The sequence below is a fragment of the Perissodus microlepis genome, chromosome 11, assembly GCF_051167445.1.
Source record: "Perissodus microlepis isolate ML-2025 ecotype Zambia chromosome 11, ASM5116744v1, whole genome shotgun sequence".
Lineage (NCBI taxonomy): Eukaryota > Metazoa > Chordata > Actinopteri > Cichliformes > Cichlidae > Perissodus > Perissodus microlepis.
The window spans coordinates 5,848,105-5,868,382 of NC_140471.1; positions in this window are offsets into that span (position 1 = coordinate 5,848,105).

A 20,278-nucleotide genomic window follows, 5' to 3' on the forward strand; every position below is an offset into this window, starting at 1 on the left:
TTCACCCGTAGCTAGCCAGGCCCCTGTAGCTGGTGCAGCCGAAGATAGCGTAGGCCCCGCTAGCTGTTCCCCGGCAGACCCCAAGCAGCTGGGGAAAGAGGGCGGCTGGGTCACGGTGAGGAGGAAGCATAGTCCTAAACAGAAGCCCCAGGTACACCACCAACCCGTTCATGTGTCTAACTGTTTTTCCCCACTTGGCGACACACCCGCCGGGGGTCAAACTCTGGTAATTGGTGATTCTGTTCTCAGACATGTGAAGCTAGAGACACCGGCAACCATAGTCAATTGTCTTCCAGGGGCCAGAGCAGGCGACATTGAAGGAAATGTAAAACTGCTGGCTAAGGATAAACGTAAATTCAGTAAAATCATAATTCACGTCGGCAGTAATGACACCCGGTTACGCCAATCGGAGGTCACTAAAATCAATATTGAATGGGTGTGCAACTTTGCCAAAACAATGTCGGATTCTGTAGTTTTCTCTGGTCCCCTCCCCAATCAGACCAGGAGTGACATGTTTAGCCGCATGTTCTCCTTAAATCGCTGGCTGTCTGAGTGGTGTCCCAGAAACGATGTGGAATTCATAGATAATTGGCAAACCTTCTGGAGGAAACCTGGTCTTGTTAGGAGAGACGGCATCCATCCCACTTTGGATGGAGCAGCTCTCATTTCTAGAAATATGGACAAATTTATTAAACCCCCCAAAATATGACTATCCAGAGTTGGGACCAGGAAGCAGAGTTGCAGTCTTACACGCCTCTCTGCAGCTTCTCTCCTCCTGCTACCCCCCCAAAAACCCATCTCCATAGAGACTGTGTCAGCTCCCAAAAGACAAAAAACAAACTAAAAACCAGCAACAAACAACTTAAACATAAACAATTACAAAGAAAGAACAATACAGTATCCACATTGAACCAAAGAGTAAAACAGTGAAATGTGGATTATTAAATATTAGGTCTCTCTCCTCCAAGTCTCTGTTAGTACATGACTTAATAATTGATCAACAAATCGATTTACTCTGCCTTACAGAAACCTGGTTGCAGCAGGATGATTATGTTAGTTTAAATGAATCAACACCCCCGAGTCATTCTAACTACCAGAAATCTCGAAGCACAGGCCGAGGGGGCGGTGTGGCAGCAATTTTTCACACCAGCCTATTAATTAATGAAAGACCAAGACAGACTTTTAATTCATTTGAAAGTCTGATGCTTAGCCTTGTCCACCCCAGCTGTAAAACTCAGAAACCAGTCTTACTTGTTATCATCTATCGTCCACCTGGGCCTTACACAGAGTTTCTGTCTGATTTCTCAGACTTTTTATCTGATTTAATTCTCAGCTCAGATAAAATAATTATTGTGGGTGATTTTAACATCCATGTAGATGCTAAAAATGACAGCCTCAACATGGCATTTAATCTGTTATTAGACTTAATTGGCTTCTTCATGTAAAAGAACCCACCCACCACTTTAATCACACTCTAGATCTTGTTTTAACATATGGCATAGAAACTGAACATTTAACAGTGTTTCCTGAAAACCCTCTCCTGTCTGATCATTTCCTGATAACATTTACATTTACAATAATTGATTACACAGCAGTGGAGAGTAGACTTTATCAAAGTAGATGTCTTTCTGAAAGTGCTGTAACTAAGTTTAAGAATATAATCCACCCACTGTTATCATCTTCAATGCCCTGTACCAACATAGAGCAGAGCAGCTATCTGAATACTACTTCAACAGAGGTCGATTATCTTGTTAATAATTTTACCTCCTCACTACGTACGACTCTGGATACTGTAGCTCCGGTGAAAACTAAGGTCTCAAATCAGAAGTACCTGACTCCGTGGTATAATTCTCAAACACATAGCCTAAAGCAGATGACTCGTAAGCTGGAGAGGAAATGGCGTGTCACAAATTTAGAGAATCATCATTTAGCCTCGAGAAATAGTTTGTTGCTTTATAAGAAAGCCCTCCGCAAAGCCAGAACATCTTACTATTCGTCACTGATTAAAGAAAATAAGAACAACCCCAGGTTTCTCTTCAGCACTATAGCCAGGCTGACAAAAAGTACGAGCTCTTTTGAGCCAACCATCCCTTTAACGTTAACTAGTAATGACTTCATGAACTTCTTCACAAATAAAATTTTTATCATTAGAGAAAGAATTACCAATAATCATCCCACAGATGTAATATTATCTACAGCTACTCTTAGTACCATTGATGTTAAGTTAGACTCTTTTTCTCCAATTGATCTTTCTGAGTTAACTTCAATAATTACTTCCTCCAAACCATCAACGTGTCTTTTAGACCCCATTCCTACAAAACTGCTCAAAGAAGTCCTGCCATTAATTAATTCTTCGATCTTAAATATGATCAACCTATCTCTAATAATTGGCTATGTACCACAGGCCTTCAAGCTGGCTGTAGTTAAACCTTTACTCAAAAAGCCATCTCTAGACCCAGCAGTCTTAGCTAATTATAGGCCAATCTCCAACCTTCCTTTCATATCAAAAATCCTTGAAAGAGTAGTTGTCAAACAGCTAACTGATCATCTGCAGAGGAATGGCTTATTTGAAGAGTTTCAGTCAGGTTTCAGAGCTCATCACAGCACAGAAACAGCTTTAGTGAAGGTTACAAATGATCTTCTTATGGCCTCTGACAGTGGACTCATCTCCGTGTTTGTCCTGCTAGACCTTAGTGCAGCATTCAATACTGTTGACCATAATATCCTATTAGAGCGATTAGAACATGCTGTAGGTATTACAGGTACTGTGCTGCAGTGGTTTGTATCATATCTATCTAATAGACTCCAATTTGTACATGTAAATGGAGAGTCCTCTTCACACCCTGAGGTTAATTATGGAGTTCCACAGGGTTCAGTGCTAGGACCAATTCTGTTTACACTATACATGCATCCCCTAGGCAGCATCATTAGAAGACATAGCATACAATTTCACTGCTATGCAGATGACACCCAGCTCTATCTATCTATAAAGCCAGATAACACACACCAATTAGTTAAACTGCAGGAATGTCTTAAAGACATAAAGACCTGGATGGCCGCTAACTTTCTGCTTCTTAATTCAGATAAAACTGAGGTTATTGTACTCGGCCCTGAAAATCTTAGAAATATGGTATCTAACCAGATTCGTACTCTGGATGGCATTACCTTGGTCTCCAGTAAGGCTGTGAGGAACCTTGGAGTCATTTTTGACCAGGATATGTGTGAGGAGAAAACTCTTAGGAGGCAAAGAAACACAGACTCAAAGATTTTACATGTACATGGGCGATGCCCCGACACTATCCGATCTACTCTGCACCAACGTGTGCACTGTGTGTGTGTCACAGAGGAATCGCGCGAGGCATCAGTTCATCCTTTATTTATACTCAAACAGCTTTCACAACATTAGTAGGTGTGGCATGTATGGAACTGATAACAACTCCTTAAAAAGAGGGACCGTTAGCTTATCTGTTGAAACAGAAAAAAGGCGTTTAACGGTCATAGCACATATTCTTTGCACACAATGTCTCACTTCCCTTTCCTGCAGTTGTACAACTCATAAGCTCTTCTTCCTTTAAATGAAGCTACAAAATAAACATAACACAAAACCAAAACTCAAAATCTCCCAACAATATGTCCTTCAACGCACATATTAAACAAATATGTAACACTGCGTTCTTCCATTTGCGCAACATCTCTAAAATTAGAAATATCCTGTCTCAGAGTGACGCTGAAAAACTAGTTCATGCATTTATTACTTCCAGGCTGGACTACTGCAATTCATTATTATCAGGATGTCCAAAAAACTCGCTGAAAAGCCTTCAGTTAATCCAAAATGCTGCAACAAGAGTCCTGACAGGGACTAGAAAGAGAGAGCATATTTCTCCTGTTTTGGCTTCCCTTCATTGGCTTCCTGTTAAATCCAGAATTACCGGTACCGGTACTAGTTTTATTTTGTTGTATTTATCTGCGACACCTTAAATGCCGGTCCGTGAAAATATTGTCGGGCATGAACCGGTCCGTGGCGCTTGGGGACCGCTGTGTTAATAGACCTCTCTGCATTGAATCATATCTGTTATTAACCTCTGTCTCTCTTCCACAGCATGTATTTTATCCTGTCTTCCTTCTCTCACCCCAACCGGTCGCAGCAGATGGCTGCCCCTCCCTGAGCCTGGTTCTGCCGGAGGTTTCTTCCTGTTAAAAGGGAGTTTTTTCCTTCCCACTATCGCCAAAGTGCTTGCTCATAGGGGGTCATATGATTGTTGGGTTTTTCTCTGTATCTATGAAGCGCCTTGAGGCGACTTTTGTTGTGATTTGGCGCTATATAAATAAAATTGAATTGAATTACGGACTAAACCTGGGACTTTTGTGGCCCCAGTGCATGTGCCCTATCTGCCTTGTTGGTGTCCTTGATTTTTAAAAGTAAAATGTCTTATTATGCTATAAATAAAGCCAGAGAGTGAAATCCAATACTCCTCATATAGCAATTTAAGCATTTTTGGCTTCTAACCCTTAAAGACAAAGCCAAGTCACAGAAAGAAAAAAAACACTGTCCAGTTCCTTTTACTGACTATTTTTCTCAGCCTAGAGTGGTTCTGGCAAAGTGTAGACCAGTTAGATCCGAGTGAGCAAAGAGCAGATAGGTAGACTTCTAGCTGCTGTGAAAACCACAGCAGTGGAGCATTTAGCAGCAAAAAGTCATGCTTCCCTCAGGAGTTAGCAATGACCAAAAATGGGTGCTGATCCAAATACAAATACCTGAAGACAAAGTGCCTTGGTTGTTTTCAATTGTTCTTTTCATCAGACATAATAACTACTCAGATCTCCTGGACTTTTTTCTTTCTTTCTTTCTTTCTTTTCATTCCTGAAGACATGCACGTCTTCAGGAACAAAGCTACAACCCAGATGACATTGTCAAAAGTGTCTTTAACTGAGCTTTGAGAAAAGGTGGACTGCTGAATGAAAGTAAGATTTGCATTTGGTTTGGAAATCAAACTCCTCGACCAATACTTAATATTCCTTTTCCATATTTTCTAACACACACACACCAACAGATATTGTGTATATATAAATGGTGAATGCTCATATCGAACATGGGCCAAGTTTCAAATAATGAGGTCAATATATGCACAAGTAATCCCTGCTCCAAGCACAGAAGTACCACCCACCTGCTGTTCAAAACTTCTGAGGAGCAGCCAATAAGACAAAAGTTGGCTCAAAGAGAGGACAGCTAAACTGGCATATTTAAAATGGAAGATAAATTGAAGGACTGCACCAAGACTCAGTATAGGATAAATAAGCATATTTTCAGCTATGAATCACACAAATTTGCTGTAGTCCACAAATTAAAGTATGGAGCTGGAAATAAATATAATTAGCCCTCTTTAAGGGACTGAAACATCTCTAGATTGTATTTTGAATAGATCATGAGTGGTCCATTTTTTAGTCATTTGCTATAATAAAATCCCCCTCATAATGTAGTGGAGAGTTGCCAAGGCAATCAACTGAGAATCTATCTGCAGCCGTGGTTTTTAAGATGCGGTACTTTTTAAAATACACACAGTGGGACACTGCCATAGACTGGTGACCTGTACAGGGTGTACCTTGCTCAGTCTGTGACAGCTGCTCCAGCCCTTCATGATCCTGAATCAGATACACCATTAAAAAGGGGGTGGGTGGATTGACAGGGGATCAGAGGTATGGTGGACTGTAACTAAATAATTAAATAGAAAAAAAATAACTGTAAAAATAAATCTGTTAGGGTGCCTGGGTTCGTTGACCCAAAATTTTGAGTTTTACATTATTATTGAACTTTGATTTTGCCATTATTTATCATTTCTAGTCTTTTGGTTTCTTAGAGTTCTGTCTTCTGGTTTCTGTCTCTGTGTTCCATAGTTGTTCTGTCTCCCCCTGTCTGCTGTATCCCCTCGTCAAGTCCGCGTTGTCTGTGTTATGTTTCCTGTTTTACTTTGAAAGTCCATGTCTCATGTTAATGTATCTGGTTTTGCTTCCCTTGTCTCGCTACCCTTATTTGTCCCAGCTGTGTTTCCCTCTTGTCTCCCATTCCCTGATGGCTCTCTCTGTGTATGTAAGCCCTGAGTTTTCTTTGGTCTTTGTTGTGATCTCCCTCATCCTATGCTGTATGTTCTGTCTGGCTGCCTGTGTAAGTTTCTTTTGGTATTCTTGCTTTTGTTACATTTGTGTTTAGCGTTAAAGCTGTTTTGAGTTCACACTTTTGCCTCCAAGTGTCTGCACATTGGGTCCACAGTTCCTGCCTGCACACAGCACATGACAAAATCATTGTGTAAAAACAAAACAAAATGCTGTCTTCTTTGTTGACCATTTACAGTCAAACACATTTCAACTATAAGCTTTCATCAGTGCAAACCAAAGCCACATCCCCAGATATAGAACCATGGGAGGTTTAAACACTAATTAGTGTGAATGCTTGAAAAGTAAAATCAGAAGAGCAGGCTGTCTTTACACTGTCACCACGTCCATATAATAAACTCCACAGGCATGAAAAGTAGACTAGACATTGCTGGTGCTCACGGTGAAAGAATTTTGTCAATACGTGTACTTTTTATTTGGGAACGATTTGTTTCGGGCTGACTTTTCTGTTCATTTTAAGCAGCAAAAGTGAGGTGCATGTTTGTGTGCGTGTGTATGGAGCCATTGGGTGCAGTCACTATAGCAACCAGGCTCACACCTGCCTGCTTAACGAGCTCTGTCGCTCACTGTGCCAAGATTCATCTTAAACACTTCTCTTTCAACTGCTGCTGTGTCCTCAGTGTTTGCTCTACAGGTATGATTTTACCCTCAAAACGTTGCCATCGTTGTTCTCTTTCCAACACCTTGTCTTTCAAAGCTCAGACATTTAAAATTTTTAAACTGTGTGGATCCAAGTGGAGGGATCACATTTTAGTCATTCAGTGATTCAAAGAATATGAGCTTTTAATAGTCATTCAGAGGTTTTCTGACTCTAAATTTTCTTTTTTCATTTCTAAGGTTTTTCTAATTTACAATTAAAACATTTTCAGCTTTTTTCCAACTTCTTCTTCTGTGTAAACGTCAGCTTTTAGCACTTCAGCACTTTTGTTTTCAGATTAAATTCTTTTTCTTTTAATCTCATTCAAACTTTTTAACTTAAAATTCAGCAATTAATTCATTTCAGTGCATATATTCAGATTCAAGCATTCACACTGCAGTTTCTTCAGAAAATGCACTTTCTAGTTGACAACTAGAATACATACATCATGTATGGACCAATGAAGAGGAAGCCATGAATCAAGCCAAAGTTAGAAACCTAAGGAAACGTTTTTTTTCCCTTTTTTTTTTTTTTTTTTTTTTTTTTTTTGCCAATGTTTGTAATTAGGGTGTAGATAGGTACACAAAGCTACATCATCTGGGGCTGAAAAAGAAAAGCAGCACTGAGGTGCTGAAAGATGCAGTTCCAATAGTGGCCACTTGAGGCTGGGAATCATGGGTGTCCCATGTTAAAATGTCCAACTTTAAACATGGATAGTTTCTGTCTATGATAACTGAACTCTTTCTCAGAACTAAACTGCTTCAGTTTTCCTGAGGCTTAAAGTTTGGGTGCATGTCCTCTTTGATGAACTCTTTGGCTTCCACTAATACACTGTGGCTGAACTGAACCTCTCAACTGTGTTTGTGCTCATGGTGCCTTTTGCAGTATTTTTTTTTTTTTTTTTTTTTTTTTTTTTTTTTTATGACAAATAGTCTGGCTTACTAACTGCTACAAACCATCCACTTCAGTTTTGCTGAGTAAAATGCTAGTATTTTATTCATCTGTTTCTTTGCTTTAAGAAACAGATGTTTCTTAAAGAAACAGATGAGATGACTTTAGTCTCATGAACAACATTAACTAATTGTTATTTACTAACTAATCTTAAATGACTGTTCAGCAAAGAAATGAAGCCCAACAATCATGTTTTACAGTCCTGTGGTCTCAGCCTCAGATACTCAACTAATCAAAGTGATGTCATGACAAAAATGAATGACCAACAAAACATTTTTCTCCTTCATTTCTGTCAAACAATGCTGTATGTAACGTGTCTCGCGGTTAGTATCATGGTTGCTAGGCAACCTGAACAGTGCGACGAAGCGTATACTGTCCCATTTCACAAGCCTCTCACTTCCGCACTTCTCGTACTTATAGTACGCACCGTACGTAGTGCGCGTACTTCAAGCGTGCAGACCCTGAATTGGGACACAGCCAGAGATTTAATTTAAATGTAGATAAAGCTGCCAGCGAAAAGTATGGCTCACAAGTCCCAAAATCCATAGTTTCTCTGAATGCAGCTTGCTAACGTTAGCCCAGATTTGTGACTCCAAAAATCCAACACGGTGGCCATGTTGTTTTCTTTGCAGGGTCCTGAAATCAGTTTGAGATGTCCATGTGGCTACAAACACATTTTATATATAGTCTATGAATGATAGAAAATAAAATCTAAACCATAGCAACATTACATTACACCTGTGATATCTTTAGCATTGAAGGTGTCTTTATTTGGTATTCAGTAAATGTATCTCCTCATCTTTGTTAATGCTACTTTTTTTTTTTTTCTTTTTTTTTTTATCTACCATTTGTTGTTACCATGGCAATGATTCCCTTCCCTAGGTTTCATACTGTATGTACATTGTGTTACTGTAAAAACTGTGTTTGTGTGGATCTGTATGGGTTATGTGCACTTGTATACCCATCTAACAGTGTGTGTGTGTGTGAGCGAGAGAAGGAGAGTGCTGGGAGCCTAATTGGGGCCAAACTATTAATTGTGGAGCAGCACTATAGTGTCTCATTCTCTGTTTAAGCTGGAATTCTCACTGTCCGGTAAGCACTTCATAGACACTGGGCTGAGTGAATAATTTGTTTCTGCACGTTGTGCTGGTGGGTGTTAGTCATGCCATTTGCAACTGGAATATTTCACATGTGCTCTCTGTTGGTAGATGATCACTCCTTGTCGGAATCACAGCTCAGTACTCCTCAAGTCAGGGGTTGTGACACAGAAAAGTACACAGCTGTTAAATATGGACACTGACTCACCAGCACGTCAAGTTAATAGTCTGGAGCTTGCACACATAAACCTATACACACAATTGATGGCGCTCAGACACTGTCTATGGCTGTGTCCGAATTCAGGGGAAGGATGCTTAAAATGCCATATTTGGATGCAAAATGTCACAGCGACGCGACGAAGGCTGTCCGAATTCAAAGAGTACTCAAAATATGGCAACAAATGCGTCCTACATTTCCCCAAATTTTAAGGATGGGTCCAATGTATCCTTTGTGTCCTACTATATCCCAGGATTCATTGCGGGTCATAGAGGAGATTTGTTTCTGATAACGATGGTGGTCGAAGCAGGAGAGGAAAACACTTTCAAATGTAAGTATATGAAAATCTGGTTGTACAAAAGTTAAATTGTTATAGCGGTCGTGTTGTTAAGCTTTGGGCATCTGCATAGACATGTTTCTTTTATTTAAATAACTGTAAACCAGCTTGTATGTCGGGTCCCGCGGTATTGCCGCTTACATACAGCTAATTTTGATTTTTTTCGAATTGGTGATATGTTGTGGGGAACAAAGACCAAACGGCTTAATTTATTAAAACGTGGAGAAAACGATCATCTCTTCACTGGGATGACGAATTGGGCCGCTACGGCGTGGAGGTACAAGAATAAATCAATGTACACATCATATTCATATGAGTACGGTCCTATTAACCTTCATGCTGTACAGCAGCAGTCCCCAACCTTTTTGCGCCACAGATCGGTTTATGTCAGATACGGAGCAGCCTTTAAGGTATCGCGGATAAATACAACAACATAAAATGATAAAAAATAAAAATGGAGGCAACTTTGCCTGTGGTAGAATGTACACAATGTATGAAAAAATCTTTACTGCAGATACTAATTTGACTAATTTACTAATACAAATTTTGTGTTGTAAGATTTGAGTTTCATGCTTGACATTTTCTCAGGTGGTACACGTATGGACTCCAAATGTGGTCATAAATATTTTGCACTTGTAAATCAGGATTTGTGTGTGTGTGTGTGTGTGTGTGTGTACAAAAAAAAAAAAAGCGCCCCTCTGACAGCCAAACCCATCTGTTCTCTGATTGGATTATTAAATTTGTGATTGACATGAATCAGATGAAAGGAAGAAAAATAGAGTCAAAATTCGTACTAGTAACTTGCAGAGATTCACACGTTTGTTTGTTTTTTTTGGCTAAGTCCACACACAAATCTTTTTTACACACACACAAATTCTTTTCACACATACAAATCCTGATTTACAAGTACAAAATATTTATGACCACATTTTGAGCCCATATACACACTGTAAAAAGTTTGAGAAACACTGATAAGTGTATGTGTGCTTTTGGACAACATTTAAAGCTGCTGTACAGAATCTTTGAAACAAGCTAGCTTAAAACATTTTTAGAATATAAACAGAGCACGCTGCTTCTCTTTACAGCTCCTCACTCCACCAGGGCACCATTTGCAACTTTCTGATAGTGCGCAAATGTGGCGCACGTACTGCGGCAGTCATACAGACAACTGGACGGTCCAAAAGTTGGCCTACCTATTACTGGCTGAGGTTTTAGTAGAGTTGTGGCTGAACCACATAAAATATATCATTAATTTTAATCTCCCCAATCAATGATAACATTATGTTGGAATGTTGTTAAAGAGGGTCAAAAATGTTTCAACCCAGTTTGTTTTGCAGATTCTGTATAGCAGCTTTAATATAGTGAGGACACAACTTCCAGATAGTGTGAGTAAAATCTGTTTTTTTTCTCTTTGTCAGTTTAACAGTTTCTGTTGTGCCTGTCATTGTTCCCTGTCTGTTTTCTTACCTGGTTCTTCCTGACCTTGTACTTTCTCCTCACGTTCCCCTCTTTCCTCTCTCCCTCTTTGGACTGACAATCATACACAAATAGATTCAATTAGGTGAAAAATTACATTAATATGAAAAAAAATACAATTAAAATCACTAATAAAAAGTCCTCTCTCAGTGTACTTTCAACCAAAAGGCAAATAATCAAACCACATGAACATCTAATAAAAGATCTAAATATTGAAACACTGATCCAACATTATTCTTGATTGACGGATCATTTGATTTTACACTTTTACCTAAATGTGGCTCCTTTTTTCTTTCTTTCTTTTTTTTTTTTTTTTTTTTTTTTTGAAAAAACTTCCTTATATCCATTATGAACCTGGCTGTCACTCTGTACCCACACACACACACACACCGGGAGTTATAAGGTTAATAGGAATTCAGTCAGTTAGCCAGTTAGTATCCATTTAAAACAGGACAGTGGTAACAACAGTAGGCTACGGACAATTTTAAAATTCAGATTTTAAATAGCACGGAGGCACGGTGGTTAGCACTGTTGCCGCACAGCAAGAAGGTCCTGAGTTCAATTCCAACATCAGGCCAGGGTCTTTCTGTGTGGAGTTTGCATGTTCTCCCCGTGTTTGTGTGGGTTCCCTCCGGGTACTCCGGCTTCCTCCCACCGTCCAAAGGTGGGATAGGTTAATTGGAAAATCCAAATTGCCATTAGGTGTGAATGTGCCAGTGAATGTAAGCGCGAATGGTTGTCTGTCCCTGTGTGTTGGCCCTGCGACAGACTGGCGACCTGTCCAGGGTGTACCCCGCCTCTCGCCCTATGACAGCTGGGATAGGCTCCAGCCCCCCCGCGACCCTGAAAAGGAGAAGCGGAAGCGAATGGATGGATGGATTTTAAATAGGCTATATACATTTCAATGGGAGCAACAGGACGGTCAAATGTTGCTGATTTTACAACAGAGCAGGACGGATTGTAGGGTAGCAAACATCGTTGGAAAAGTTTTCAACACTGCAGGTTACCTGGGTGTAATGTTTTTCAGCTAAAAAGAAACATGGCCTGACTCCTACCTAACTACATAAAGAGTAACTGAAGGTTAAATGCAGCTAATATGTCCCGTTTTAAGCCAGGCACTCACACCTCCGCTCCGCTGCGTCTCAGCCACCATCGCTCTGGTATAGTGATGCGCGAATCATGAACGAATCGTTCAATACTCGAGAATCACTTTACTGACTCATGAATCATGATTCACAAGCCCAACTGACTCACTGACTCATCCCTGTTGCTGTTAGCAGCAATGTATCTAGCTTATAATTAAAATTGTGGAGAAAAACACAACATCCAGTATCGTAACAAAAAAATTTCTGCTCTGAACTGGAAGAAAAAACCCTGAGTAGAAGCTCACATCAAGAAAATAGCTCCTCGGTTCACAGTAGCATCGCTCTGCTAACATGCTAACAGCACATTTAAGCTACTCACCCCCTCCCTTCCTGTGTTGAATCATAAGCGAATCACTCAGGACTCGCTCACCCCCTCCCTCCTGTGCTGAATCATAGAGCGAACGAATCACTCACTCACTCACTAACCCCCTCTTTCCTGTGCTGAATCATAAGCCTAAGCAATTCACTCAGGACTCACTAACCCCCTCCCTCCTGTGCTGAATCATAGAGCGAAGGAATCACTCACTCACCCCCTCCCTCCTGGCTCACAGCTTCTTCTTCTTCTTGGTTGGCAACCAATGTTAAGGCGCATTACCACCCCCTGGCGCACAGCTCAGTGGACATTTAGATGAGAAAATATATATTTAACACATTTAATGAAAATACTAATAAAATAAAAAATACAAATATATTAAAATAAAATAATAAGAAATTAGTTTGAGTGAAAATGTAAATTTTTTGCACTCTCTGGTCGACTGACTCAGTGAATCAAATGACTCAAAAAACCCGATTCACTTTGGTGAGTGACTCATTAAAACTCGATTCAGTAAAAAGAATCAAATTTACCATCACTACTCTGGTAGCAACGGTGCTGGAGCCAGAGTAGGGAAGAACTGGAACAAACCATTTTGGGGGGGGGAGATCTATACTTTTGTTGTTAAAATGTTACATCTCAACCAAGTACTGTATGCTTTTTATCATTTTAGTAGCATGTCACACAAACAGCAATTATTGTCAAAAAAAAGTAAGAAATCTTTGAGGGTGCTTTGATTCATTTTGGGCTAAAATCACCCCTGGTACTGTGTAATTGTGTAACTTTATTAGCAGCGTCCTCCTGAAAATGTGCCAAATTGAGAGTAACATCTTCCTCTCTGCCGCTTAATGCTCTCTGGTCGCTATGGTAACGTGTAAACATTTCTTTCAAAATGAGACTCACAACTACAACAAGGGAAAAGCATTTTAATTTAAAAACGGCACAAATGGGAATTTCTTCTGAATGGGACGAGTGTCTGCAAGTGTTGGAGGATGACTTTTACGCTGAAAATTATTACAGCATCAGAATATTGTGCTATAATAAAATAATATTAGCAGGTGAGACTACAAACTTAGTCTGGTGGTTGCGCCTGATAACAAAACAAAACAAACAAAAACCTATAAACTAACCCCTTGTTTAGAGGTGATTGTCAGTTTGCTGGGTTTTTTAGAGACGCTTAGAGTGAGAGAGATCATGTTCTACATTACTTAAAACTGATTTTCAGAGCTGTTGATATATGAAACAGTGTCCATAGAGACATGGATCAACTCTGTTTATGGCATTGAGTGTTAAATTGTGACAGTTTCAATAAAGCCTGCAAAATTCTTGCATTTATACTGGGGAGCAAAGAAAAGTTAGACGTTGGTTGAGTTTAGTGTTTTAAGTCATCTATTTAAAAAAAAAAAAAAAAAAAAAAAAAAAAAAAAAGAACTCAACACTTGTTTCTCTCAGCAGCATTACTGAAGTGACACTTTAACAATGCTTCATATCACAGTCTTTATGATGAAAAAACATGTTCTCTCATTAGCAGATGTAGCAGAATACATTTATTGCAGTGTATGAGCTACACTTCTTGTAAAAAAAAAAAAAAAAAAAAAAAAAAAAAAAAAAAAAGCTGATTGGAAATGCATTAAAAAAAAAAAAAAAGCTCCTGCCTTGACCTTCCTTCGAGGAGCACACACACACACACACACACACACACACACACACACACACACACAGTAACACAAACACACAGAGAGAGAGAGAGAGATCATTAATACAAAGGATTGCAGCAGCTTTTTGGATTTTCACTCTTTGATGGATTTAATATGAACAGCCACATAAAATTCATTCCAATTTCTTGCCTTTGCTTCAGTTAAGATGTGTCTTTAAAGCTACGATACCTTTCTTGTTCAAAATGTTTACTGACACAGTAAAGACGTAGCTAGGGAACTCAATAAGTATGAGCAGCAATAGCTTAGGGACACTTTCTCAAATAAAGAGAAATCATCTGCAGTTCGTGAAAAAAGTGCCACATTAAAAACAAATCCGCAGATCCGCAAATTATGGATACAGACTCTTTTCAGCTATTGAGGTATACTTTATGCACTTATCAGCATACAGTTTAAAGGCTTGCATTAGAGTGCATTGGTGCACAGTTGGGCATCTTTTATGGTTATACCACTGTGAATTTTGCTATATAAATATGCTCAAGAGTCTATCATATGTTTGACATCCAGCTAAAAATTCGAAAATATATATTTTTAAATCTGTATACTGATTTAAAAGGGTTTTTTTTATATTTTAAAAATATAAAAAACCTTTATATAAAATTTATAACTTTGCAAATTTAGAGGAAGTGTTTTTGGGACAACAAATGAGTCCCGTTTTAAAAAACAGTTTGAATAATCTGCGCTGACAGACAGACATTTATGAAGTGCCAGGTATAACACACATGCTTACCGTGTGAAAGGACCGCGGATGTCTTGGAGCAGAGAACCGCGTTGTATTCTTTTCTCTTATGCATAAGCAATGCCCGCCTGTCAGAAACGCTCTGTGTGGGTAGAAAATGGTCTGCACCGGCGCTGATCCTGACGCGAAATGGCGAGGGTCTCATGCCCTGAGGAACGCTTCATATAGGACCGAGGGCTTCCAAAAACAATAGATGGGGGGGCCGATAAGTCTGGGGCGATACACCTGCAGGGCATCACCTTGCTGTGCAAGTTTAAAACAATGAGGGTGGGGCACGCAGTTGCTGAGCTCCGGTGTAACTGGCCAAAATAGGCCTAATGGTCCGCTGTTGCTGGCTACTTCAGAAAATAGGCGAGACCCTGCTCGACTGGTACATCTGCGGGGCTTTTACCTTGTCGAGGAATTACAAAAAGAGCTGATACCGGTCACTTTAAACAATAGGTCGGGTCCCCGCTCGACTGGTACACCTGTCGGCTTTTACCTTTTCCTAAGGAATCCCAACAATTAAATGATACCCATGGCGGGCTTTTGCGTTCCTGAACAAATTCAAAAAATTAACCGGCTGTTGAAAGACGGATGGGGCTTGCACGACTGGTTTTAGAAGTATCACTGCAGCATTTATTTCTAAAGGGACTGAATGTTATTTGTGACCATCTATTGCGTTAAAAACTAGCAGACTCTGGGTGCAGGGGAGGCACTCCCCCTCTGTCCCCTTCTGGCCGCCTGTGCCTCAATTTTATTCTGCAACCTAGACATCCACATTACTCACACTCTCACATAACACATACATATAGGGCCTTGGGGGTGGGCACGTTTTACAGCATCCAGAGGATGGTCGGTGTATTCCAACCCACCTCTGGCGCTGGTGCCCTACCCTCAATTTTAAATGCATATAGACACTAAGGGTTTTTGGGAGGAGCCGTGCTGCTCTCTGAGAGGAAGCAGGAACCATGCTCTCCTGTGTTTTAAATGCACTTTAGAACAGCACACAGCAACACTACATATGAGCGGGCGTAGGGAGGTTTGGGGTCTTCACTCACCCCGGTTCTGTTGGCCGTCAGGGCTGGGGGGCTGGGAGGAGGTGCTGGCCGTCAAATTGGGGTCTGGGATGTGGGACCTCCCTGCTACTGCAGATAAGGAGGTGGTCCGCTTGCCTCCACCCCAGAGAGGAGAAGGGTTACATCTCCTGGGTTTAGGTGCGGCTTGCCCTTCTGGGGGCGGGGGTACCTGGACCTGGGATATAGAGTATGTTTGGGAAGTGCGACTGTCTGTGCAGTGTCTATTTGTGTCTGTCTACACGTTGGGTGAGTGCCGAGTATTTGGTTGTGTATATGGGGTGGGAATGCACGTCTGTGTCCGCGTGTGCCTGTTCATCTGTGTCTATATGTCAGGTTGGGTCTTAGACTCAACCTCTCTGGGTACATCTCAGGCCCTCCAAAGTATGGAGGCCTATCTCCCCTAACCACACTCCCTGCCGGTGGCTGATGCCCTCAGACGTTGGTGTGTTGGTGGTCCTTGTCGACTGGGGCTGGGCGCTCATTTATGTACCGACTCACTCCTGGTGGCCGATTGGCGGGGCCTGGCGCCTGTGGCCCGGCTGGGCCCCTTCCGGGGGATGGGATGCCCTCAGGCCTCTGGCCTCTGGGCCTGAAGCTCGGTCCTCTCTGGCACAGCTGGCTGCTGGCAGAGCCCGCGGGCACGCCACTGCAACCCCCTCTGACCTCTGCTCCGTAGCTGCTGGGTGACCTCTCGTTTGGGGCTCTACTCAGCTCTTCCCAGGAGGGTGGCACAGTTCCCCCCCCTTTTGGTGGTCCTCCTCGGGTCCTTGTACTCTGGGGCCTCTGGATATCTGGGACCTGGATCTCCTCCATACCTGCTTCATACCCTGGGGGACGGGGCTATGGCTCCCCACACTCCTAGCAGATCGTTACATGGAGAAACCTTTGGAATACAAGCATGCTGATCCACACAGGTATGCACACAGGTGTACACACGGGTGTTCACAGACGCGGAGACTACACCTTTCTTGGCTGCTGCCTCAAAGCACATTGTGCGCTGTCTATCTTGCGTGCTGCACAATATCATTTAATATTTAGTATCTACTGTTATCTACTGCTAGCTAGTTTATTGTGATGGTGCTGTATTTATTATGTTGCTCTTTTTTTGTTTGCTTTCTCTTCTGTTTTTTTTTTTTCTCCATAAAGGTGATCCAGGTGTTTTGTTTGTTTTTCTTTCTTTCTCCCCCCCTTTCTCACCGTCTCTTCTCCCCTCTGGTTTTCTTTCTCTCCCTCTCTTTCTTTCATTCTTTCTCCCTGTCCTATCCCCCAGTCATGTCTGTCCCGTTTGTAGCAACCGAAAATAAAATCAATACATAATTATAATAAAGGTCAATCAAATGGACCAATATGGCAAGGCCATGATGATCCACTTGGTAAAATAAATCCGCTTGGCATCTTTCTTGGCCTTAAGACAACAATTCTGATGGCTAAAGATCCAAACGGGACACAAAAAAAAGAAAAAAAAGAAAAAAAACTAGCACACTGTCTCCCTCTTGGATCAACATTCCGAAATCCCAATTTTTAAATAAAATGATCGCATCAACCCGTGAAAGAAACCCCAGTAGATGCGTAAAAACTAGTTAAATTAAAACTAGTGGTTTGATTACATGAAACGTTTCTGAACAGTCATGAAGGCTGAAATTACCCGTACATAAGAAATTCCCACTTGTGCCATTTTTAAATAAATAAAATGCTTGCATCGCTGCATGCTGTGACATCAGACTCATAAAATTAGTGTAATTAAGACACAATTAGTTTGAAAGAGCGATACTGCCTGCTTATAGCATTTATTTTCTAAAGGGGCTGAATGTTATTTGTGACCATTTACTGTGTTAAAGAACTAGCTGGCTCTGTCTCCCTCTTAGTTCAACATTCCGAAATCCCGATTTTTAAATAAAATGATCGCATCAACCTGTGAAAGAAACCCCAGTAGATGCATAAAAACTAGTTAGATTAAAACTGCCTGTTTGATTAAATGAAACGCTTGTGAACAAGCTGACATTGCCCATTCAGAAGAAATTCCCATTTGTGCCGTTTTTAAATTAAAATGCTTGCATCACCGCAAGCTGAGACATTGTCAGAATCACAAAATTAGTGTGATTAAAACACTATTACCAACACTTTTAACTAGATGTAAATAAAAAGCATTCCAGCTCTGTTAAGGCGCACTGTGTACCAAAACGGCTTCCACCCCTCCACGCAAAAACAAAGAATTGCTTTTAAGAACACATATGTCTGCATAACTGAATGTTGAGACACGCCAAAAAACCCTATGGTTTGTTTAAATTAAAACCCAGTTACCACACATGAACTCGCATTCCCCCGAGCACACCTGAACGCGCATGCGCACACGCACGAAACCGGTCAAACTGGTTGTCAAACCGGTTTGGTTGGCCGCCATATTGGACTAGTGCCATCGTAATACTACTCACAGGGTTTGCAGGGCTGGCTCAATCAACGGCTGCCACACCACTACAGTTTTTCTCAAATGCTAAAACACATGTCACAAACGTTACCACCAGGTCCCCCAATGTCCATACACAACACCCTTCTCTAAAGCTACATAAACACAACCACACCTTCCCACTGCAAAACTCAAACTCCCACACCAAGAGAGCAGCTCGAAGCTGTCAAAACTGTAAACACTATACACAGCATTACACACTACAGCAAAACAATTGAAAACACAATGCTCAATTTGTGAGAAGGTTCTTTGGTTCATAATTGCTATTTTTATAAACTGTACAGTAACGGATCGTCATAGAACCCTGCAGAGGATTAGGCATTTAGATTTGTGAGTTTCACATGAAGACTATAAATCTATAAAAACATCCTGCATGTACGTACACTACTGTAACACAACTCAATGCAAAAACAGAATCTATCGCACACAACAGTACTCTCGGAAACATGATCAGGGTGTGAAGTCTTTTTTATTGTCTACACGGTCTTTTTACAGTATTACACACAGTCACTGTGCGGCATCATGTCGCCGAGCTGCATTGGGCCACATCACCTCATCCACATCACAGGCTATATTGTCCCTTGCTAGGCACCGCGGGAAAAACGCCCTGGAATGGCGAATCCATCCCTGGAAGGCCTCCGCTGGGATGTCAGCACAGGCCAGCTCCATTGCCCGTACGAGGTTCTCTCTTGTGTATGGCTGTCTGTCATACACCTTCCATCTCCATGATGAGAAGAACTCCTCTATAGGGTTCAGGAAAGGGGAGTAGGGTGGCAGACAGACGTTTAAAAAGTGGTCACTGTTGGTGGTGAACCACTCTCTGATTTGGTGTGTTTTGTGGAAGCGGACGTTGTCCCAAATGATCACATACATGTGATGTGCTAGCCTAGGATGGTGTTGTTGACGGTCCAGGAGGATGTCTTTTAGCTCCTCTAGGAAGGTGAGGAGACGTTGGGTGTTGTAAGACCCAAGGACAGCATGCCGGTGGACAAGCCCCTCCATACCCATAGCTGCACAAAGAGTAATATTACCCCCCCGTTGGCCAGGAACCTCAGTGATGGCTCTTTGGCCAATGATGTCACGGCCTCTTCGCCTTCGTTTCTGGAGGTTGAAGCCAGCCTCATCCAGGAAGAGGTACTCATGGGGTCTGGCCATCGCGTCCAACTGCATTATCCTCTGTGAACATGGAAAAGCGTACAGGTGTTCAGAACGGTCAATCAGGTAGCACAGAATTGTCCAGAAGTAATGTAGGCCACTAAGCAACACAGTATGTCCACTAACTGTACTGTGGACATGGATGTATACGTACTTGCACATACTCGTAACGTTGTTCTATGTGTCGCGCTGAGTTGCGCTCAAAGGGAACCCTGTAGACCTGTTTCATCCTCATCTGTTGGCGCCGGAGAACTCGGTCTATTCTGGACACGCTGACAGCATCAATGTTCTCAAAGTTTACATTATCTGCAATGACTTTGTCTCTGATCTCTCGGAGTCTAATGCAGTTGTTCTCACGGACCATATCTGCAATGAGGGTTTCTTGTGCCGCTGTGAATATGGCAACCCTCCCACCTCTATGTGGCATCCTTTCAGCTCTAAAGAAAGAAACATGTGTTGTCAATTGACTGATTTATATGTAAAACTACATGTAAAGTAACAGACCACTTTCACAGGCCTGTAAAACTGTAGTGTGACAAAGAAAGCAATAGCGTACTATACCTGTTGTGTTGTCTAAATGCCTTGATAATGGTGGCCACGGTGAACCTACTCAGGTTTGGATGTACTCTTCGTCCCGCTTCAGCCATTGTCATGCCATGGCCAATGACATGATCAATTACTGTTGCTCGCATATCATCTGTTATGATGGTGCGAGGTTGTCTTCTTCTCCCACCTGGACCTTCTCCTCTCTCTTGTTGGCCTCCTTCTCTTCCTCCTCTACTCCGAACTCCTCTTCTTCTTAGGCC